At 34.8% G+C, this 25,827-nt stretch overlaps 1 long non-coding RNA gene across 3 annotated transcripts in view; it reads right to left on the reverse strand.

Moving 5' to 3' along the window:
* The window catches only part of LOC104005809 (uncharacterized), a 557,346-nt gene that overhangs the window by 502,498 nt on the left and 29,021 nt on the right, over positions 1-25,827 (reverse strand). Inside the window, exon 2 of one of the 3 annotated variants that reach the window (XR_010155846.1) lies at positions 20,733-20,754. The exons of the other annotated variants lie outside the window; for them this stretch is intronic. This is a non-coding gene — a long non-coding RNA (uncharacterized LOC104005809). The remainder of the gene's footprint in view (positions 1-20,732; positions 20,755-25,827) is intronic. 3 annotated transcript variants of the gene reach the window in all.

The following is a 25,827-nucleotide window of genomic DNA, read 5'->3' on the forward strand; positions in this document are numbered from 1 at the left end:
GCTGTGCTGGCAGCAAGAACTTCAAGCCAGTGGATCTTAGCTTTCTGGGCTCCTTGGGGGTGGGACCCACCAAGCCAGACCACTTGGCTCCCTGGCTTCAGCCCCCTTTCCAGGGGAGTGAATGGTTTTTTCTCGCTGGCATTCCAGGTGCCACTGGAGTATGGAAAAAAAAACTCCTGCAGCTAGCTCAGTGTCTGCCCAAACAGTCACCCACTTTCTGCTTGAAACCCAGGGCCCTGGTGGCATAGGCACTGGAGGGAATCTCCTCATCTGCGGGTTGTGAAGACCATGGGAAAAGCACAGTATCTGGACTGGAGTGCACCATTCCTCACAGCGCAGTCCCTCATGGCTTCTCTTGGGTAGGGGAGAGAAGTCCCCCACCCCTTAAGCTTCCCAGGTGAGGCAACACCTCACCCTGCTTCAGCTTCCCCTCCGTGGGCTGCACTCACTTTCCAAATTCCCAGTGAGATGAACCAGGTACCTCAGTTGGAAATGCAGAAATCACCCGCCTTCTGCGTCAATCTCACTGGGAGCTGCAGACCAGAGCTGCTCCTATTCGACCATCTTGCCAGCCCTCTAGTTTTCTTTTTGCTTGTTTGTTTACTTGTTTGCTTATGCAATCAGTCTTAAGTTGTCATCAGTTCAAAATATTGGGTTATAAGATAGTATTTGCAAGCATCATGATAACTTCAAATTGGAAAACTTACCACAGATATAAACAAACTAAAAAGCAAGAAGTTAAATCGTACTACCAGAGAAAATCACCTTCACTAAAAGGAAGACAAGAAGAAAGGGAAGAAGGAAGAGAAGATCACAAAGCACCTAGAAAACCAATAACAAATGGCAGAAGTAAGTCTTTTCTTATCAATAATAACACTGAATGTTAATGGACTAAACTTTCCAATCAGAAGACATTGGCTGGCTGAATGGATTAAAAAGCAAGACCCAATGATCTGTTTCTTACAAGAGACTCACTTCACCTATAGACACATATAGACTCAAAATAAATGGAAAGAAAAAGATATTCCATGCCAATGGAAACTAAAAAGGCACAGAAGTCTCTATACTTATATCAGAAAAAATAGATTTTGAGACAAAAACAGTAAGAGACAAAGAAGGTCATTACATAACAATAAAGAGGTGAATTCAGCAAGAGGATTTAACAGTTGTAAATATATATGCAACCAATGGTGAATCACCCAGATATATAAATCAGATATTATCAGAGCTAAACAGAGAGACAGATCTTAATAGCTAGAGACAATAACACCCTACTATCAGTATTGGACAGATCTTCCAGACAGAAAATCAACAACGAAACATCATATTTAATCTGCGTTACAAACTATAGACCAAATGTCTCTCATAGATACATAGAGAACATTTTATCCAATTATTACAGAATACACATTCTTTTCTTCAGCACATGGATCATCCTCAGGGATAGACCATATGCTAGGTCACAAAAGAACTCATAAAATATTCAAAAATTGAAATAATATCAAGTATCTTCTTTGAATACAATGGAATAAAACTAAAAATCAGTAACAGCAGGAATTTTGGAAACCATAACAAACACATGGAAATTCAACAGTTTGCTCCTGAATGACCAGTGGGGTCAATGAAAAAATTTAGAAAGAAATTGAAAAATTCCTTGAAACAAATAATAATTAAAACATAACATAGCAAAACCTATGTGACAGCAAAAGCAGCACTAAATGGGAAGTTCATAGTATAAGTGGCCATATCAAAAAAGAAGAAAACCTTCAAATGAATAACCTAATAATGTATCTTAAACAACTAGAAAAGCAAGAGCAAAGCAAACCCAAAATTAGTGGAAAAAAGAAATATAAAGATCAGAGTAGAAATAAATCAAATTGAAATGAAGAAAATGATACCAAAGATCAACAAAACAAAAAATTTGCTTTTTGAAAAGATAAATAAAATTAACAAACCTTTAGCCAGACTAAGAAAAAGAAAAGACCCAATAAATAAAATCAGAGATTGAAAAAGAGACATTATGACTGATATTGCAGAAATTCAAAGGATCATTAGTGGCTTCTATTAGCAACCATATGCCAACAAATTGGAAAATCTGAAAGAAATGGATAAATTTCTAGACACATATGACCTACCAATATTGAACCATGAAGAAATCCTAAACCTGAACAAACCAGTAACAAGTAATGAGATCAAAGCCATAGTAATGAGTTCCCCACTTAAGAAAAGCCTGGGACCTGATGGCTTCACTGCTGAATTCTACCAAACATTTAAAGAATAACTAATACCAATCCTATGCAAACTATTCTGAAACATGGAAGAGAAGGGAATACTTCCAAACTCATTCTACAAGGCCAGTATTACTGAAATCCAGACTACGACACATCAAAAAAAGGAAACTATAGGCTAATATCCCAGATAAATAGTGATGCAAAAATCCTAAAAAAAAATACTAGCAAACCAAATTCAACAATATATTTAAAATATCATTCATCATGACCAAGTGAGGTTTATACCAGAGATGCAAGGATGGTGCAGCATACACAACTCAATTGCTGTGATACATTGTATCAACAGAATAAAGGACAAAAACCAAATGATCATTTTAATTTATGCTGAAAAACATTTGATAATATTCAACATCCCTTCATAATAAAAACCCTCAAAAAATAAATATGTAAGAAACATACCTCAGTATAATAAAAGCCATATGTGACAGACCCAAATCTAGTATCACACAGAATGAGGAAAAACTGACAGCCTTCTCTCTAAGATTGGGAACATGACAAGGATGCCCACTTTTACCACTGTTAATTCAACATAGGACAGGATGTCCTAGATAGAGCAATCAGACAAGAGAAAGAAATAAAGAGCATCCAAATTGGAAAGGAAGAAGTCAACATATCCTTGTTTGCAGATATGATCTTATGTTTGGAAAACATAAAGACTCCACCAAATAACTATTAGAACAGATAAAAACAGTAATGTTGCAGGATTCAAAATCAACATACAAAAATCAGTAGCATTTCTATATGCCAATAGTGAACAATCTAAAAAAGAAATTGAAAAAGTTATCCCACTTACAATAGCCACACATAAAATTAAAGACTCAGAAATTAACCAAAAAAGATCTCTATAATGAAAACTATACAGCACTGATGAAAGAAATTGAAGAGGACACAAGAAAGGGAAAGATATTCCATGTTCATGGATTGCAAGAATCAATATTGTTAAAATGTCCATACTACCCAAAGAAATATACAGATTGAATGAAATCCCTATCAAATACCAATGACATTCTTCATACAAAAAAATCCTACAATTTACATGGAACCACATAAGATCAAGAATAGTCAAAGCTAACCTGAGCAAAAAGAACAAAACTGGAAGAATTGCTTTACCTTATTTCAAATTATACTACACAGCTATAATAACCAAAACAACATGGTAATGGCATAAAAACAGACACATAGACCAATGGAACAGAATAGAGAACCCAAAAACAAATCTATACATCTACCGTCAATTCATTTTTGACAAAGCTGCCAATAATATACATTGGAGGAAAAGACAATCTCTTGAACAAATGGTGCTGGGGATATTGGTTACACATATGCAGAAGAATGAAGCTAGACCCCTGTCTCTTACCATACCTGGATTAAAGACTTAAATATAGGACCCCAAGCTATGAACCTATTATAAGAAAACATTGAAGAAACTCTCCAGGACATTGGTCTTGGCAAAAATTTCTTGAGTAATATTCCATAAGCACAGGCAATCAAAGCAAAAATGGACAAATGGAATTACATCAAGTCAAAAATCTTCTGCACAGCAAAGGAAACTATCAACAAAGTAAAGAGGCACCACACAGAATGAAAGAAAATATTTGCAAACTACTTCTCTGACAGGGATTAATAACCAGAATATATAAGGAGCTCAAACAACTCTGTAAGACAAAATATAATAATCTCTTTTTTTCTTTTTTTGAGATGGAATTTTGCTCTTGTTGCCCAGGCTGGAGTGCAATGGTGCAATCTCGGCTCACTGTAACCTCCATCTCCTGGGTTCAAGTGATTCTTCTGCCTCAGCCTCCTGAGTGTATGGGACAACAGACGTGTGCCACTATGCCCAGCTAATTTTGTAGTTTTAGTAGAGATGGGGTTTCACCATGTTGGCCAGGCTGGTCTCAAACTCCTGAACTCAGGTGATCCACCCGCCTTGGCCTCCCAAAGTGCTGGGATTACAGGTATGAGCCACCATGCCTGGCCTTAATAATCCAATTTTTAAATGGGCAAAAGATCTGAATAGACATTTCTCAAAAGAAGACATACAAATAGCAAACAGGTATATGAAAAAGGTGTTCAACATCATGTATCACTGGAGAAATGAAAATTGAAACTACAATGAAATATCATCTCACCTCAGTTAAAATGGCTTTTATCCAAAAGATAGGCAATAACAAATGCTGATGAGGATGTGGAGAAAAAGGAACCTTCATACATTATTGGTGGGAATGTAAATTAGTACTACCATTATGGAGAATAGTTCCCAAAACACTAAAACTAGAGCTACCACATGATCCAGCAATCTCATTGTGACACATATACCCAAAAGAAAGGAAATCAGTATATCGAAGAAATACCTGCCTTCCCATGTTTGTTGCAACACTGTTCACAATAGCCAAGATTAGGAAGCCATCTACGTGTCCACCAAAAGATTATTGAATAAAGAAAGTGTGGTACATATACCCAATGGGGTACCATGCAGCCATAAAGAAGAATGAGAACTGGAGGTCATCATGTTAAGTGGAAATAAGTCAGGTATGTGAAGACAAACTTCACAAGTTCTCTTTTTTGTGGGAGCTAAATGTCAAAACAATTAAACCTATGGAGATAGAGAACAGAAGGATGGCTACCAGAGGCTGGGAAGTATAGTGGGGGCATGGGAGGGAAGTGGGGATGGTCAATGTATACAAAATAAAAACATCCAGAAAGAATTAATAAGACCTAGTATTTGATAGCACAACCGGGTGACTATAGTCAATAATTTAATTGTACATTTAAAAATAACTAAAAGAGTATAATTTGATCGTAACACAAAGGATAAATATCAGGGGAACCCACCCTCTATATTTCAACATAGGTTCTTTCTATTTTCCGTAAGTGTCAGCCAGCTGAGAAATAAAGAGAAAGAGTACAAAGAGAGGAATTTTACAGTTGGGCCACCAGGGGTGACATCACATGGTAGGACCGTGATGCCCACCTGAGCCTCAAACCAGCAAGTTCTTTATTAAGGGTTTCAAAAGGGGAGGGGGTGTAAAACAGGGAGTAGGTACAAAGATCACATGCTTCAAAAGGTAAAGAGCAGAACTACTAATAAGGGTCTAACAAAGATCACATGCTTCTGAGGGAACAGGACAAAGGGAAAAGGCAGAAATACTGATAAGGGTCCAGCAAAGATCACAAGGCAAAGGGCAAAAGCAGAACTACTGATAAGGGTCTATGTTCAGTAGTGCACATATTGTCTTGATTAACATTTTAAACAACAGAAAACAGGGTTTGAGAGCAGAGAACTGGTCTGACCACAAATTTACCAGGGCAGAGTTTTTCCCCACCCTAGTAAGCCTGAGGGTACTGCAGGAGACCAGGGCGTATGTCAGTCCTTATCTCAACCGTATAAGACAGACATTCCCAGAGCGGCCGTTTATAGACCTCCCCCCAGGAATGCATTCCTTTCCCAGGGTATTAATATTAATATTCCTTGCTAGGAAAAGAATTTAGCGATATCTCTCCTACTTGCATGTCCATTTATAGGCTCTCTGCAAGAAGAAAAATAAGGCTCTTTTTGCCTGACCCGACAGGCAGTCAGACCTTATGGTTGTCTTCCCTTGTTCCCTAAAAATAACTGTTATTCTGTTCTTTTTCAAGGTGCACTGATTTCATATTTTTCAAACACACATGTTTTACAATTAATTTGTATAGTTAACACAATTATCACAGTGATCCTGAGGTGACATATATCCTCAGCTTACAAAGATAACAGGATTAAGAGATTAAAGTAAAGATAGGCATAAGAATTTATAAAAGTATTATTTGGGAACTGATAAATGTCCATGAAGTCTTCACAATTTATGTTCCTCTGCTACGGCTCCAGCCAGTCCCTCCATTTGGGGTCCCTGACTTCCTGCAACAGATAAATGCATGAGGGAACGGATACCCCATTTTCCATGAGGGAATTATTATACATTACATGCCTGTATCAGGGTATCTTGTGTACCCCATTAATATATACATCTACTATGTACCTACAAAAGTAAAAAATAAAAATTAAAAATTAAAAAAATTTTTAAACATTTAAAATGAGAAGTGTATATAAGCACTTATGTTGTTTACTGAAGTATGATGACTATCTCATGGAATAATGCTCCTGAGATTATTTAAGTTGCAAAATGAACTGGCCACATTTTTATAGAATGACATTTTAACAGAAAGAATGATTGACAAGCCATGGTTATTAGTACTTGAATACTAGTCAACAATTACTTGAAAATCAGCACAGTGAGTGTGTCATTTTAAGGAAAACAACTGACATTTGATGCCAATAATAACATTCAAGCTTTCAAGCAAAAAATTAGAATTTTGGAAAATGTGTATTCACCACTTGTTGGCCATAATAGCTATACAATACTTAAAAATGTTTTTGATGAGATTGGTGCTGATATTAATGACTGTGGTAATTTTCTGATATTGTGCAATTTTAAAATGTCAACATTAAGATATTTGCCTAACTCAGTGAAGCAATATTTTCTTTTTTAATTTTTAAGTTTGGGGTACATGTGCAAGTTTGTTATAGATGACTTGTGTCATAGGGGTTTGTTGTACAAATTATTTCATCACCTAGGTATTAAGTCTAGTACCCATTGGTTATATTTCCTGATCCTCTCCCTCCTCTCACCTTCCATCCTCTGGTAGGCCCCAGTGTTCACTGTTCCTCTCTATGTGTCCATGTGTTCTCATCATTTAATTGCCATTTATAAGTAAGAACACGCAGTATTTGGTTTTCTGTTCCTGCACTAGTTTGCTAAGTATACTGGCCTCCAGCTCCATCCATGTTTCTGCAAAGGATGTGATTTCATTCTTTTTCATAGTATTCCCTGGTGTATATGTACCACATTTTCTTTGTTCAGTCTACCATTGATGGGCATTTAAGTTGATTCTGTGTCTTTGCGCTTGTGAATAGTGCTGCAGTGAACATATGTGTGCATGGATCTTTGTAACAGAATGATTTATATTCCTTTGGGTATATACCCAGTAACGGGATTGCTGTGTCAAATGGTAATTCTGTTTTATGTCTTTGAGGAATCTCCACATGTTTTTCCACAAAGGTTGAACTAATTTACACTTCCACCAACAGTGTATAAGTATTCCTTTTTCTCTGCAATCTTGCCAGCGTCTGTTTTTTTTTTTTTTTTTTTTTTTTGACTTTTTAATAGTAGTCATTCTGACTAGTGTGAGATGGCATCAAATGATCAGTGATGTTCAGCTTTTTTCATATGGCTTTTGGCTGCAGGTATGTCTTCTTTTGAAAAGTGTCTATTCATGTCCTTTGCCCACTTTTTAATGGGGTTGTTTTACTCTTGTAAATTTGTTTAGGTTTCTTATAGATGCTGAATATTAAACCTTTGTCAGATGCATAGTCTGCAAAAATTTTCTCCCCTTCTGTATGTTGTCTGCTTTCTCTGTTGATAGTTCCTTTTGCTGTGCAGAAGCTCTTTAGTTTAATTAGATCCCATTTGTCAATTCTTGCTTTTGTTGCAATTGAAGCAATATTTTCTTAACAGTTATCTTTTAAAAAAGCATTTTTAACATCACGGGGAAAAATCCATTCAAAGACTGATGGATTTTAAGACAAGGAAATATGAAAAGTTTATTGACATGGTTTGAGAGTCTACAATTTAACTAATTTTTAACAAACTACCACTTGTTGAGCTTTGATAAAAAAATTTAAAAAGAATATCCACAAATATCTAAAAGACTAAAAAACACGCTTGTTCTTTCCAAATGCATATTTGTGTGAACCTGTATTTTTTTCACATTTATACTTCAGCCAAAACAACATATCACAATGAATAGGGTTTAGGTACAGACAGGAGAATACAGGTTTTCTTTTTTAAGGCAGACATTAAAGAGATTTGCAAAAATATAAAATAATATCACTCTTCTCAATGTTTTTGTTTTACAAATATAGTTATTTTCATAAAATAATTTTTATAAAATATATATTTGATAAAACTATATACATAAAATAGGTTTATCATTATTTTTAAATGAACTATAAAATTTTTTTTAGTTTCTGAGTTTTAATTTCCAATATGATAAATGTGAATAGATATAACCTCCATAAGCAAAACTCGGGGTCCTCGGTAATTTGTAAAATACAAAGGTGTTGTAAGAACCAACTGTTTGAGAACTGCTACCCTATGGCGTGTTCTCATCTTCAGAGTTGAAGCTGGACCCATATTCCAGCTAATGGGAAAGGGAAAGAGCATGGAAAGGGGCATGTGTGAGGCTTGTACTGGAATTGGTACACTTCCCTTGGACTCACATTCTAAGAGTGAGAACTTAGCCTCCTAACCACACCTGAGTCCAAAAGGAGCTGAAAATTGTAATGCTCAGCAGGGCAGCCATGGCCTGGCTATAATTCTAATATTGTGGAGGACCTGGGGAATAGATTTTGGTGGACAACTAGCAGCCTCCAAAGTGGCCCTTTAACCTGGCATCACTAATCATCAGGGAATTGCACATCAAAACCACAATGAGATATCACCTCACACCTGTTGGGATGGCTACTATGAAAATGCAAGCGATACCAAGTGTTGGCAAGGGTATGGAGAAAAGGGAACCCTTGTACAGTATTGATAGAAATATATATTGGTACCGCCATTATGGAAAACAGCAGGGAGATTCTTTAAAAAGTTAAAAATTGAACTACCATTTGGTCCAGCAATCTCACTTCTGGGTACATATTCAAAGGAAATGAAACCATTATCTTGAAGAGATCTGTTCACTCCCATGTTCACTGCCTCATTATTTACACTAGCCAAGATATGGAAACAACATACATGCCCACTGATAGGTGAGTGGATAAGAAAAATGTGGTACACATGTACATATGTGTGTGTGTAATGAAATATTATTCAGCCATAAAAAAAAGAAATTCTGCTGCTTGCAACAACATGGATGAACCTGGAGGACATTATGCTAAGTGAAATAAGCCAGTACAGAAAGAAAAATACTGTATGGTCTCATTTATATGTGGAATCTACAACAGTCAAACTCACAGAAGCAGTGTATAATGATGGTGTGTTATTTGTAGTAACTAACAACAACTACAAATTAAAATTTTATAAATATTGTTTATAATAGCAACAAAAGTATGAAATACTTAAGAATTTATCCCTCTAAAGTGTGCAGGGCCTATAAACTGAAAACTACAAAACATTGCTGAGAAAAAAGCAAAGAAGACATAAAAAAATAGATATATTTTGTTGAAGGGTTAGAAAACTCAATATTATTAAGATGTCAATTGTTTCCGAATTAATCTATAGATAAAATGCCATCTTGGTCAAAACGCCAGCACACATTTTTTATAGCAAAAAGAAAATTACAAAATAAAATTTTAATTATTGTTAAATTTGTATGAAAATGTAAAGGATCTAAAATAGTCAAAAACAACTTGGAAAAAGACAAACAAAGTTGGAGGGTTAACACTACCTAATTTCAAAGCTTATTGTGAAGCCACAGTAATTACAACAGTATGATATTGAAATCAAGAGAGAAAAATAGGTCAGTGGAACATAATGGAAATTCCAGAAATAGGCCCACACTTGTCAACCAACTGGTTTTTAACTTAGTACAAAAATAATTCAGTTGAAAAAGTCTAGTCTTTACAATAAATGCTACTATTACAATTATATATTGATACTGCAAAATTGTGACCTTTGCTCCATTCATTGTACCATATATGAGAATTAACTTGAAATGGTTCAAAGACTAACAAGAAAAACCTGGAAGTATGAAACTTCTAGACAAAAAAAGAGAAGAAAATTTTTGTTGTCTTGGGCTAGTCCAAGAGTTTTTTAGACATAACACCAAAAGTATGATCACTAATAGAAAAATTAATAAACTAGACTTAATCAAAGTTAAATACTCTGTGTTTCCAGAGACTCTGTTAGGAGAATGAGAAGGCAACCCACAGACTTCGAGAAAATATTTGCAAAGTGTAGACCTAATACATCTGGGCTTGCATCTAGAGTATATAAAGAATTCTCAAAAATCATAAGAAAACAACTCAATAGTGCAAAAGATTTGAACAGACACTTGACTAAAGAAGACATATTAATGGCAGATAAGCTCAAGAAAAGATGTATAGCATCACTAGTTTTTAGGGAAAAGCATGCTAAAATCAAAATGAGATATCTCTACATATTTACAAGGATGTATAAATTTTAAAACAAGTGTTGGTGAAAATATGAAGAAACTGGAGCTCTCAAACGTTGCTGGTAGAAACTTAAAATAGTACAACTACTTTGGAAAAGTGTTTGGCCATTTATTTAAAAAATTAAACATATATCCTACCATGTGATCCTATCATTCTACTCATAGATATTTACCCAGGAGAAAAGGAGGCAATGTCCATACAAAGATTTGTATTACCGTGTTCATAGCAGCCTTCCTTGTAATACGCAAAAACTGGAAAGCAGCCCAAATGGTCATAAACAGGTGAATAAATATATAAATTATGCTATTTCTATACAATGGTATTAAAAAGGAACAGAGTATTGATACATGCTACAACATAGAGGAATCTCAAAAATCATAATGCTGTATGAAATAGGCAGATTAAAAAAGAAAAAGAAAAATGCTGTATAATCCCTTTTGAAGAAAACTCTAAAAAATGCAAACTAATCCAGAGTCATGAAGAGTATATCAGTGATTACCTGGGGACAAGAATGGTGGTGGTATACAAAATGAACAAACAAACAAACAACAAACTAGTAACTACATGAGGTGATGGATGTGTCAAATAACTCGATTGTGGTAATCAAGTCACAATATGTATATTAAATCATCACATTTTATGCCTTGAACTTTTATAATTTTATTATTCAATTATACCTCAATAAAACTGGGGCAAAAAAGAATGAAGGAGGTGTGGAGAAGGGTAAGAGGGAGAGATTACAAGTGGGCACAGGACACTTTGGGGTGGGGGATATGTTCATTATTTTGATAGTAGTGATTGTTTCATGGTGGCATACATATGTCAAAAACTACCAAATTGTACACTTTAAAATGTGCAATATATTATATGCCAACTGTAGCTTTTTTTTTAATCTACAGAGAGAGCTCACAGCAGTTTCCACCACTGTCAATCTGTCTCACAAGTGCATTTGCATTTGGGCTTTAGTTTTCTTCTTACTTCAACCACTGCTTTATTTCAAAAGATGGCTAAGGTCCAAATTTATTTTAAAATGATTTGTCACTCACTCATATTCGTAAAGTGTGTACTCAGGAAAATAAACATTCAGCAAGTTTGCCTTACTGTCCGCAGCTTTGCCTTATTGAGGTAAGTCAGCCAGTGTCTGCATACTCCAAAGCCAAATCATGTGCATGTGAAATATATTTTCAATATTGTTATCTTTCTTTATTAGGTTGGCTCATCAAATATAATTCATATCACTCAGCATGTGGAGCTCTTGGTTGACCCAGGCAAGAGAAACCAAACTAACTGGACAATTATGTTTAACCTTCCTAAGGTCACATCTACACAGTCCCCCCATATTCATGGGGGATATGTTCCAACACACCCAGTGGAATTCTGAAACTGCAGATAGTACCAAACCATATATACACACATTTTCCATCTTAACTAAATATTTATTATGCACTGGGGCTATAACTTTTGCATTTTGAGGTGTGACAACAAAACTAGCACAAATTTCTTTTTTCTTCTTTACAACTTCATAGATAGAATATTTGCTCTTAGCAACCTTGGCAAATGATTATGTTTCTTTCCTTATTAAGTCAAGCACTTTCATCTTTTCACTAAAGGAAGCACTTGACTGCTTCCCTTTAGCATATCTGAATTGCCAGCATCATTACTTAGGAACATTATTAAGTAAAATAAGGATTACTTGAACACAAGCACTGTGATGCTCAATAGTTGATCTGATAACCAAGACGGTTAGCTACTAAGTGACTAATGAGCAGGTAATATAGATGGCATGGATGTGCTGTACAAAGAGATGATTCACGTCCCAGGCAGGACAGAGTGGGATGGCGTGAGATTTCATCACATTACTCAGAACAGCATGCAATTTAAAACATGAATTGCTTTCCATTTAAAAATAAAGGAATTTGATTATGCGTTCTCTAAAGCTTCCAAAAGGTATGTTGCTTGTTTTATTTATTTATTTATTTTTGCATTTTCTATTTTATTAGATCTTGTTTTTTTATTTATTTATTTTTGCATTTTCTATTTTATTAGATCTTGTTTACAAAGACTTTTGGAATAACTAGGCAATAGAAGACTTGCGTGATGGCTATAGTTTATATAAGTCTCAGAGAAATAAATTGTTCCAAATTATACTTCCCCCGCCACAAAGCTCAAAGTGCCTTATAGAGTCATCACTCATTCTCCAACATGATAAAACTTATGAAAGTAAGTTGTAAATTGTAAAAGACTTAAAATGTGTACCATCATTAGTATTACTTCACAATTATTATCATCTTTATTGTTGAGTTCTCAATAATGTATTGGTTGCTGGAGGGAGTTTCTGTAGGTTAGAGAATCCTTATCTTCAAAAAGTAAACGTAAATCATGATCTCGTTTATCCCCATAAATTAACACATCATGTGGTTTTTAATTATACAGTAACCTCCTCTTATCCATGGTTTTGTTTTCTGTGGTTTCAGTTACACTTGGTCAACCACAGTCCAAGAATATTAAACTTTTAATTTTAGAATAGTTTTATATTTACAGAAAAAATTATAAAAATAAGAGAGTTCCCAGGTGCCTCACAGCTAGTTTCCCCCATTGTTTGTATCTTATTAGTGTTGTATGTTTGGCGCAACTAATAAACAATACTGATACATTATTATTAATTAAACTCCATACTTAATTCAGAATTCATTCATTTTTCCCTCCTATTGTCCTGTTCTCTTTTGTGTTACAGGATCCAGTCCCAGATACATATTACATTTAGTCATCATGGCTCCTTTGTCTCCTCTGGTTTGTGAAAGTTTCTTTTTAGACTTTCCATATTTTCCTTGATCTTGGCAGTTTTGAGGATTACTGGCGATACATTCTACAGAATGTCCCTCAGATTGGGTTTGTCTAATATTTTCTCTCTTAGACTGAAACTATGGGTTTGGGAAAGCAAGATCACAAAAGTGAAGTGCCTCTTCCTTATCACATCATATCAAGGGGTGCATGTTATCAGCACAACTTATCCCTGGTGATGTTAATAATTGATCGACTGACTGAGACAGTGTTTGCCAGCTTTCTTTACTATAAAGTTACGTGCTACATAAATTACTTGGAATTCTTTTGTGCAGTAGATTTGTTTCTGCTTCATTTATGTACTTATTTATTCATTTATGTATAGAAGTACTACCCACATATTCTAATATGTACTTATAAAAAGTATGTGTATTTGCTTTATACATTGAGCTATAAATCCAATGCTATGTTATTTATTTTGTTGTTCAAATTTTTTAGCTTTGGCCACTGGAAGCTCACTGAGCTTGTCTCCTGTGTCCCTTTGAAAAACCCTCCATGGTTTTGTTTTTTGAGTACTTTATATAGGCAGTGGGTGAGAAGAAGACTACAAGATGCTATATAGACTTTTCTTACATGTTCCTTGCACCAGCCATAGAAACAAATATTTTTCCAAAGAGCCCTGGTTCTTTTTATTGGAGAATTGTATAAGATAACAGAATTTATTCATTTTTATGATCCAAAATTGTTAACATATATTTATAAGCGTGCATTGTAATAGAACAGTTGTTCTACCCTTCTCTAAAACCTTTGACAAAAATTGAAATGGGTAAGCAATGACTTTTCTGAAATTCAATGATGAATTTTTACTATAATTCTTACTGTGTTCCTTAACAACAATTTCTCTTTCTCTTTTGAAGTCCTTGAGTAGTTTACACTAAAATCAAAATTGAATAACACTTTTCAACAAATCAGCTGTTAGCTCTAACTTTAAGTTTAGGCTTCTAAGCTGAATTTTTCACTCTGCTATATAATTAAAAGGTCTTGCTACCCAGGGCTGTGTCCCTCATTTTTATACCTATCCCTCCTGATGCTCTGATACCTGAGATTGGTTTTCATCATGGGGTTTAAATATGAAAATATAAAGAGATTTTATGAAACCCTAATGCAATTTAAATGAATTCAGTTTAACTTTAAATGCTTTCAAAAATGCATTGCTGCTAACAAATAAAAAAATTTTTTAAATTCTGCACAGATGCAAACAGCCTCAAGGGCCTTCTATTTTATACATTTAAATGTGAGTTGCAGGAAAATGGATAATATTTCTAAAGATATAAAGTAGAAATTTCTGAACATTTATCTTGAGAATGATGTTCTGAAATATTCAGGCAGAATTTGAAGTCATTAAACTTTCTTTAACAAAAAAAGTAATTTTAACCAATATTATACAGTCAGTGATGCCTTTTTGAAATCAGTAAAAGATAAGTCTGGGACTAGCTTTTGAAGTCAGATGAAAACAGCCTCAAAGGGCACTTGAAAATCCAACAAAACTCCAAACAATGTTTTGTAGATATGAGAAAGTGGGATGAGTTCTTTCATTTTGAATCTTTCACTTCATTGTGAACAGGGTACTTTAGAACCATAATCTGCTGGAGCTGCACAGACCTTTGAAACGTGTAGGCTAATTTTACAGAAGAGGAAATCACTCATTAGATTGTGCAAAATACGTTACTTTTAGTTTGTATATACCAAAAGGTTTGTGGCATAACTATGAAATTGATATAAAACATTTGATGAGTGGAGTGGTTAGGGCAACCAACTAATTCAATTACAAATAAAATTATATTTATGATGCATTTAATTTTCCTTAAAATATGTACTGTTTTTGTTAGAAATGTATTGCTTTTAATCACAAAGCCCTGAATCTGCTTATCAATTGTTCACTAAGACAATTTCTCAACCAACCATCATAATTACTTTCTTTATGTATTTCTTTCTGGAATTCTGGCATCTATAAAGAGAGTGGTTATCATTTAATGAAGGAATCATCCAAAATAATGAACATAGATTCCAGTTCATCTGATTCTGTTAACAGTCGGCTATGGTTTGGACATGTGTCCCCTCCAAAACTTATGTTGAAATTTAATCCCAATGTTTAAGAGGTGATTAATTTAGGGCTCTTTGGGTCATGAGGACTCTGCTCTCGTGAATGGCTTAATCCACTAATGGATTAATGGATTAATGGGTTATCATGGGAGTAAGACTGCTGACTTTATGCAAAGATAAAGAGAGACTTGAGCTAACATGCTCACCGTCCTCACCATGTGATACCCTGAGCCTCTTTGGGACTCTTTAAAGAGTCCCCACCATGAAAAAGGCTCTCACCAAATACAGCCCCTCAACCTTGGACTTCCTAGTCTCCATAACTGTGTGAAATAAATTTCTTTTCTTTGTAAATTGCCCAGTTTCAGGTATTCTATTATGTGCAACAAAATACAGACTAAGACGCATGCTGTTTGTGTTCACATTCACAAGACACAGCTGAAACGCAGCCAGTAGCAAGGATTAGAACAGGAATTTAAAAGAATTAAGAAAATGTGTAATAGATTGCATATCTTAAACTATCAAGTTTGTTAAATGTTGAGATAGTTATTTTTTTCAGTTTCATGTTGCCTTGTTGCCATATGGTCTATAGCTGGCATTTAGTGATAGCAGGCAGCCCATTTCTTATCATTATTGTGAACAGCAGGATGTAAATGGCGTGACCTAAACCAACTGGGCTCGAAGGTGTTAACTCCCTCAGAACTTAACTAAAATGTACACCATATGCATGTGTGTAATTAGCCTTATGCTTTTTACATCCCGACCTTGAGTCTTTTTCTTCTTTTTAAGAGATTATACAATTTAGTTTTGTATTTTTGTAATGATATTTTTTTCAATTGACAAATGTTAGCTACATGTTTTTCAATAATCATCCTCTTATCTGAGTTCATCACTAAGAGAGAAAAATTGCTTCACATTATCTTGAGTAACATTTGGATGAGCTATCAGTCATCAACTGAAATTAACCTGAACATGTCTCCAATGAGATGAAGAACATTTAAGCATGCCAGCTGGAAGGCATTTACAGTTTCATTTTTCCAACTTCCACAGAAAATCTTTCCCATGCACATCTGTGAAGGTTTTATAACGATTAGACTGATGTGAGCTTTGTTTGGCATTAGGGCACTCAGAGCCATTTAAACCAGCCTGAAGTGTCAGAAACATACCCAAAAATTAAGACCAAGAAGCATTTCAATTCACACATTGCAGCTCTGTCCTCTCGTTTATGATTGATTTAAAGACTATTGCTAATTTTCTAAAAGGCAGCTCAGAGCATGCACAACTTCTTTAGTGTAGTGTTTGTTCTCTAGTATTCCCTCATCACGATGATTGTTAACCTTAAAATTGGAAAGACCCTGTAGATCACCTGATCCAACCCTACAATTTTATTACTGAAGAGACTTGGCTCTAGAGAGATTGAATGGGTTATCCAGATCTACATACCTACCTCATGGCAACATGAGGACAAAGCCCAGATCTCCCTCCTCCAAGTTCAATGCTGTTTCTACAATATCGGGGTGCTTTCCTTATTCTTTCAAAATTATAAATATGTGAATTATGTTGATATTTGTATTCATATGTGGAGACTTTCATGAGTCATCATTACAAACCAAAGATGATATAAAAACAGTGTCAACATACTTACAATAACATAGAAAAATTATCTTTGATCACTGTGAAAACTACATTTATACTGCAGTAGACAGGCGCTTTATAGCATATACACTTGCTAGATTGTAAGCACTGATTCAGAATTTTTAATACTTTTAAAGAAAATTAGCATTTAATAGCTTTATGTCAATATTCAAAGTCAGATCTTTTTCTCTTAAGTAGCGTCTGTAGAGTAAAAAATAAAAGGAACTTAGCATCACCTGCTAAACTGAGATTCTAAACATTGCAGAGTCTCAAAGACGTATATAGTTATTTTCCCTGCTTCTAGGACTCCCATATTTAAACAATTCCAGATGCATAAAAATCTACTATGTTTTAAAAGAGTTTTTCTAAATAGTTTATTAAAACCTTTAAAATTTAACAAATCTCTATAACATGGTGGAGTCAGATCTGGACTCAAACCCCACCTCTGTCATTTACTGGCCATGTGATTTGGGGAAAATCCGTCTAAGCTTCAATATCTTCAAAAGAACAAAAAAAGTATAAATAGCCAGTTCATAAGATTGTGAAGAAGATTAACTGATAACGCCCTAATTTAGAACCTAGCACATAAGAAGTGTTCAAAAAGTGGTAATTCCCAATAATTTTTTAAAACCAATCATCTCACTATTTACTGAACATATAGTAATCAAAATATTAGAAGATATGCCTTGGAAAAGCAAAAGAAATATTACACGCAGTGCTGTCTTCAGAGCTACAAAGCACATATAGTCATGAACAAAACGACTGGTATTAGGCAGTATGATTAAGACCAAAATGGGTAGACCAGGTACTAGATGGATAAAAGTTATATCTGTCCAGAAGTTGGGTTAGTCAGGAAAGACTTTGACAACATCTAAGTTGAGTCTTGTAATTAATAGAATTAAATAATATTCACAGAAGTAGAAAGAAATGGATTGGGCAGGGAGAAAGAATAGACCAAGTGAGCTAATCCATGAAATTTGAACTGTTATTGTCTTCAACCTGACGAGAGAAGAAGTTCATATACAACACATAAAGTTAGGCATCAGCACCATGAAAAGCTCTAAAGATGATGGTGAAAAGTTATAGACATATGTCCTGGATATTATTAGTAGATCATCTTGATTTCAAATAATTTCCCATTTTTACCCATAAATTAGAGGATTTTAAAAAACTGTCCCTGGTTCCATTTTCCCTCCCCAAATTGTTTTTTCTCAATTCACTACATATTGCGAGCAGGAATGTAAAAGGGTGCAACCGCTGTAGAAAACAGTTTTGGCAGTTCCTGAAAAAGTTCAACAGTGTTTCAATATGACCCAGCAATTCTGAGCCTAGGTGTATACTCAAGAGAATTTAAACATATGTTCATACCTTAAAAAGTTCATAGCAGCAGCATTTCTAACAGCCAAAAAGTATAAAGAACCTAAATCTCCATCAACTGATGTCTGGATAAACAAAAGGTGGTACATCCATACAATGGATTATTCAGACATCAAAAATAAGGTACTGATACATACTACAACATGGTGAACCTTGAAAACATTATGCTAAGTGAAATAAGTCAGATGCAAATGACCACATATTATATAATTCCATTTTTATGAAATGTCCAGCATAGGCAAATCCATAGAGGCAGGAAGTAGATTAGTGATTGCCAGGGGCTGGGGGAAGAGGAAAATAGGAAGTGACTACTAATGAGTGCAGGGTTGCTTTGTGAGTTGATGAAAATGTCTTGGAATTAGATAATAGTGATCAATACATAATCTTACATAACTTACATAATCTTACATAACTAAGTTAATATACTAAAAACCACTGAATATTGAAAACCCACCTTAAAATGGTGAATTTTAAATTTGTGAATTATATCTCATATTTTTAAAGAACATGCAGAACAAATAAAAGCCCATTTCTTCTCATTGAAGACTTAAAGGCAGGCCTTAAGCCCCTGCCCACTTGGCAATTCAACCTCTCTACTCCTTATAGTTCCTTTAGAAGTCGTGCCTCAGATCCCTACCACTCCCCCACACAAGTTTGGAAACAACTGCCATAAAACTTGAAAATATTTTAAGCGTCTAATACATCACTTCTGAGAGTGCTTATCACACCCAGAAGTAAAATCTTTCTATAGTCATAACTACTAATTTTTATTTGGTAAATACGGTCACCCTATCTTGAAGAAAAGGGATCCTTAAAAGTCAAGTGTTTTGTAGAGCATTTCGTAAGTATTTTCTCCACAAAGCGTTTGAGACTAAGACTAACTAGGTTAGGAGATGGGCAATAAAAGTCTAAAAGACTTGATCTTTAACATTTACACCCCCAGCAGCTACTTTTTTTTTTAACTAGGAAAATGCCTAATGGATTTTTGGATGCTAGTATTAAAATAAACCTATAAATGTTTGTATACCCATTAGCTTGCTAAAACTAGAAAATATATTTTTGAGGAAAGTCAAGCATAGAAAAGCTGCAGGGGTTGGGGGAGGCAGCACCTACAAGTTTAGGTTGCAAGAATAAAAAGCAAGGGAACCGTGCCCACCACCAGCTATCTTCCTTATCCAAATGAAAATTACGTCTTACTTTCCTAATTTAGTTTTAGTGTGGGCAGTTAACAAATATATTATTTCAGCCACAAAACCAAAATATTATATTAGTATTAACAAGCAGAGTTATAATTCCAATTTAATGTGGCAAGTAGAACTAAAGGCATAAATCACACCTGAGTACACGTGATTATAAAGTTATTAGTTCTCAAAATATAATTTGGTAGTCTTTACCTTGTGTTATTGTTGCTGCACTTAGCAATTTTGCTCCGTGTGTGTGTGTGTGTGTGTGTATCACGTTGAATGGGGTACCTGGTACCATTGACATTTATTTTCATGCTTGCAAATTTCCTATAGATATGTCTTTTCAGTAAGTATTTTTTTCCTACTATATTTGGAATATTTCGCCATAACTTCTGGGCCCACATGACACTTCCCACTTGGGAGATCTGATAAGATCTATTCATTGTATCAATCAGTATGGAAGATGTAAGTAATTAACACATATATAGTACAAGCTGGTACTATACTGAGCGCTTCTCATGCATTGCTTTATTGAATTCTCACAGGCCTATGAGACAAATTTGATGATTAACACCACTTTACAGATAAGGAAACTAAGGTGTAGAACAGCTAAGTAACTTGTTCAGGGTCACATGGTAATGTTTTAGACCCAAAATTCTAGTGTAAGTTTAGTCTAATTGCAAAGTCAATGACACTAAAACACTTCATTATATATAGTACATTCCAGAAATTTTCCTGAAATCTTTTGCATACATTTCTGCCTAAAAAAGAAAAAGACAAGCATTTTGTTTCCAAAATCATTATCAATAATGAAATGTTTAAAAGTGTGATGGCTGCATTTTTGGCCTTCTTAATATTAATATCAGCATGGATAAGACTCAGAGGCATGAAAGAACAGGCACCTATAAAAACTGGCCAAAAGTAAAATATATGTATATGTGTGTGTGTGTGTGTATATATATATATATATATAGAGAGAGAGAGAGAGAGAGAGAGAGAGAGAGAGAGACAGCTCATATGTGTGTGTGTGTGTATATATCTATATAGGTAGATAGATAGATAGATAGATAGATAGATAGATAGATAGATAGATATGAAAATGATTACATCAGTAATAGTGGGTAGGCAAAGGAAAGAAAAATGAAAAAGACTTACCAAGACACAGGTTGTTCTCCATCTGTCAGAGTTAGAAAAAAAAAGATTCAGGTTGATAAGACATGTAGAAAGTCTTAAAATAAATAGAAGGCTATTAGACTGAAGTGGTTTTAATGCCCTGGGTTCCTACCCAAGCAAACCAAAACCAGACTCAAATGCATTTCTTGTAAATGATTGACTTAGAGGAAAACAAAATCTAAACTTAATCATCAGAAACCACCAATTTACCTCTAATTACATAAATAGAACTTTTTACCTAAATAGTCCAATTAAGGCAACTACATAGCTATAACAAATCATTTTTTTTTTTTTGGCATTGCTTCCACTTTTACTTTATAAAAGCTTTTTCTTCAAGGCCTTTAGGTAGAGCCACAACCACAAACTACGGTTTTCAACTGCCCAATTCATAAATACTAGTTTGCTCAAATAAATGCTTAAAAAATTTTTAATGCACCTCAGTTTAATTTTTAACAGTACATTCCCATATAAATGGTTCTTGTTTGGAAACAAGTACTTTTCAAAGTGACTTGGATAAATACACTGTCAGGGAAGAGGTTAGAGTGTATGGGCCTACGAACACTGAACAGTTTCTCATAATTCATTAGCTTTTTCAAAGGTAAATAGGAGAAGCATTCATTTACCACAACTTAAGACTCTGCTTGGGATGCTATGGAGAGGATTTGTCCAACTTGCATTAACATAGGGGTGTTCTATGAGGAAGAGACAAAGTTCCTACTGGGAATATGGCTCTAATACACCACTAATACACCTGGAGAGCCATTTGTTTAGGAACCACTAGCAAGATCAGATCTTTCAGCCACTATAATAAGGATATTTGTGTATATTCTAGTATGATCACAATGGGCCTGAGAAATAATAAATATGGTTTTCATTAATTCCAATGATTTAAAATTTCTATAAATCATTAACTCACTAAGTGAATGCTGAGTGTCTGTGTAGTAGAGTGAAAAATGAAGTGGACCTGCAACCATGGGTGGAATTTTTGCCACTTACTATGTACCTTGATCAAGATCTTCAACTCTTTGAGCCTCAATTTCATCAATAAAGTGAAGACCATTCAGCAGGTAATTGTTGAATAATTACTAAGCACTTGGCTTTGTGGGATATTAAAGAACCGTGAGACAGAGCCCATACCCCACGTAGGATTTAGGATACTCTTTGTTGTTACTCCATAAAATAAAGACATTGGCTACAGAGAAAGTCAGCACTTCACTAATATTTACTGAGACGTCAGACCTCATCTACTTATTTTGGTGAAGAAGATAATACGCAGTTCAGTGATTTTGCTGCTTTAGGAAAACCCTCCGGAAGGTTGTAGAAGTGCAGGATTACAATCTCATTCTCATCTTTCCATTCTTAACGGTTATTAAGAGCAGCCTCTGGAATCAGACTGCTTGGGTTCATGTCCATAGTCTGCGACTTACTGTGTGACTTTGGACAAATATGCCTTAGTTTTCTCATCTGTAAAATGAAAATCATGAAAGTATACATCTCACATTGCTGTGAAAATTAAATAACGTACATAAAACATTTGAGAAGTATAGCTGACATATGTGTTAGCTATTATCATTAAAATTAGCCTGTCCACACAAATTAATCTAACATATAGAGTCCAGTAGGCACCAAAATAGTGGCAGGCAATTATGGATTTGCCTTTGTAACAAGTGTCTAAACACAGATTAAATTAAATATAACACAGATTAGGTTAAATATCCAAGTTACAATTTATCAGTGATGCTAAGTTATAGAAATATATAAATATCATGATGCAAGGCCATTAGACAACAGATAATGGAGAGCATTGTTATACACAATTAGATGTTTCATAAGAAAGTAATAAAAAATATGTATTTTTAATGTGTGTGAGTCTTTAGGCAAAGGCAAATGGCATACACGTTTAAGCTAAATATTAATGCATTCATTTCAACAAATGCAAAAGTCCTTTCCTTCAATACTTAGTAGTAAAGACTACCAAAAATGTCAAAATAATATCAAGACATTTGATTACAAGCAATAATATTCATCTAAACTAAATATTTTTAAGAGCAGAAGGAGAGAAAAAGTGGCAGTTTCAAAAGGAAAAAGAAACAATTTTAATATTTGGCCTGTTTCCTGAAGTTTCTATTTGGGGCATTTAATTCTATTTCACTTTTGTTTTATCTTCTCATCGAATTTGTCCAGAGAGCAGGAAGGAGTTCTGTTATTATATTTTGTGGGTTGTAAACCTTGACATGTCACTCCTTTTTAATGCGTTACCATTCAGAAACTTAACCTCTTATTTCTAAAGGAGAAATCTGTCCCTTGATTAATGTCCTGAAGACTTGCACACTTGCTATTTATTATTTTCAAAGAACTATCTCCAAGGAGTAAGGATTTGAATGTATGAAGGATATTAATTTTATCCCTATTATAAATCATTTCACCACATTTCTTTTCCTTCTCTGTGTAAAACTCCCATGTTAACGTGGCAACTGTAAGTCATAACAAAATTCCACAATGTCTGATGAGATCTTCCACCAAAGTGATTACATGCACAGATAAGATCCAAATGTGCTATATACCATTTTAAACACCCGAGGATTTACATTCCATGTTAGCATAAGAAAATCCCTGTAAAGAAGACTTTAACTTTTTACAAGCATAACATTTTTTAGCACACTGTCTCCCAAACATTTCAATCATGGAAAGTTTTTTTTTTTTTTTTTTGATGCACGTATTAACATTTTATAGAACTTTTGTCCTGTAGGACACATCTTGGGAAGTAATACTGACAAACACAGAGCAGCACTTTAATACCTAAAAAAGCTCACGTATAAAGAACAAAGTACAGTCCTGGAAGTGCCAGCAGGCCTCTGAAGTAGCTACAAGAAAAATAGCTGGCACAAAGCAATGCACTTGAATCCATAAATGAACTTCCCTCAGTTCTTCACCCACACAACTGTTTTCAAATTAAGGCTACAACTCAAGAGTTGAGGCTCACTGCTGGTGATGAAATATATCTCCCAGAGGTGTTCACAGAGGACAGCAAATGGCAGCATGCAGAAATCACAAGAGCATAGCATAGTGAGACTGTTTACAGACAGGAAAAATAGTTCTATACACATCAGCAGACTTTGGGGGTATATTACATATTAAAAGTTGAAATAATTTATATTAATAATAATAACACTAATTTTTCCAGAGGAAGTCATGTTCAATATATCACCTTTAAGTGGGTAATCTAGTGTGAAATACACTTCAGAAAGATTCGTTTTTATTTTTTTAAGATAGGGTCTTACTCTGTTGCCCAGGCTGGAATGCAGTGGTGCAACCATAGCTCACTGCAGCCTCAAACTCCAGGCTCTGGGCTCATGCAATCCTCCTGCCTCAGCCTCCCAAGTAGGTAGGACTACAGGCACAGACCACCACGCTCAGCTAGGTTTTTTGTTGATTTGTGTGTTTTTTGTAGAGACACAGTCTCACTATGTTACCCAGGCTGGTCTTGAACTCCTGGGTTTGAACAATCCTCCTGCCTCAGCCTCCAGAAGTACTAGGACTACAGGTTGAGCCACTACACCCAGACAGAAAGATTTCTATTAAAAAAATTAAATTTAAAAGTTTCAGTACGTAAGAAAATTTATATTTAATGGTGCATCTTAATTTCAAATGATAAGAGAAACTTTCTAAAAGCTATTCTAGTGATAATCTTACTGTGGGGAAAGAAACCGTAGGAATCACACTAAATATGTTTAGATTTATACTCTGAATGAAATAGGTTTAGAATATAGTTTTCAATAAATGAGTTAGAAAAAACTTTGAATTCATCTGTGATGCTAACCATGGGAATATTTTATCTTCTAGTGTTATTACATTAATCTACATAAACAAGATGGCTTGCCCAATAAGAAGTAACTTGCCCCTTCCCTCATTTCCAATGAATTAGTTATAAAATATGGCTGCCAGATTCAGCATGCAAAAATATATGATACCTAGTCTGAAATTCTCTGAAAGTAAATTTAACTGGTATTTTATCTTTATCTAGCAACTCTACTACAGGTATAAAATATATTATGGATATAAGAAGCTATAGGAAAGTGAATCTTCAAGTTCATAGGGCACCCCTGGGGAAGATGGACAGTTAAGTAGTTAGGTGTTTTAAAACAAAAATAAAGAAAATAGATTAAAATTACTAATCTACCTTCTGTCATGGGATGATGAAGCAAGAAGGCCCTATCCAAATGCCAGCCCCTCAGTCTTAGACTTCCCAGGCTCCAGAACTGTTAGCAATAAATGCCTGTTCATTATACATTACTCAGTCTCAAATATTCTGCTGTAGCAGCATAAAATGGACTAAGACAACAATCAACTTAGAAGAACATTCCCAGTTATGAATATCCCTATCCTTGACCCAATGTGGGTAAAAGGCACTACTTTCTTCCTCATACAATAAATATGCTTCTGTCTGAGTGTGTGACTGCTCAGTTTATCCACCTGGGTGTATTGAAGTTGGGTGGAAACAGCTAGCTATTTCTATAAGCCTGGACATATGTTACAACTTAAACTGAGTAAAATACCTTGGAGAAAACAAAATCACAGTGTCTGGAGTTCAGGTGAAAACAAGGGACCACAATAGATCACTGTGACATCCTCAGTGCCAAGGTTAATGTCTAAGACTAGTGACTTGGATGTAATAGTATTCTTGGAGAAATTACTTTATCTCTTATGCCTCAGGTTCCTCATCTGTAAAATGGGTAGAATAATGGCTCTTACTTCAAAAAGTTGTCATGAAGATTTAACAAGGGCTTACAACAGTGCATGTCCATAGTAGCCTTTGATAAATGTCACTCATTTTTACAGTAAAATTTTACTGTCTTATTCTCTGTTCAACTTGGAGCTTTCCCAGAAAAGAAGGCAAATTGTCCAAAGCCAAAGCTACTTTCTTAAAGCAACTAAGTCAGTAGTAGCATTGGCCTCACTGAACTGTTTTTTACTCTCATGGCCTGAGGTCTTTAGTAACTTCAGAAGAATCTTCACAAACAATGATGTCCAAAGATATTTAAAACCTTAGAAATGTGTAATTCAATATCCTGACTAG

Source organism: Pan troglodytes, chromosome 2, assembly GCF_028858775.2.
Source record: "Pan troglodytes isolate AG18354 chromosome 2, NHGRI_mPanTro3-v2.0_pri, whole genome shotgun sequence".
NCBI lineage: Eukaryota > Metazoa > Chordata > Mammalia > Primates > Hominidae > Pan > Pan troglodytes.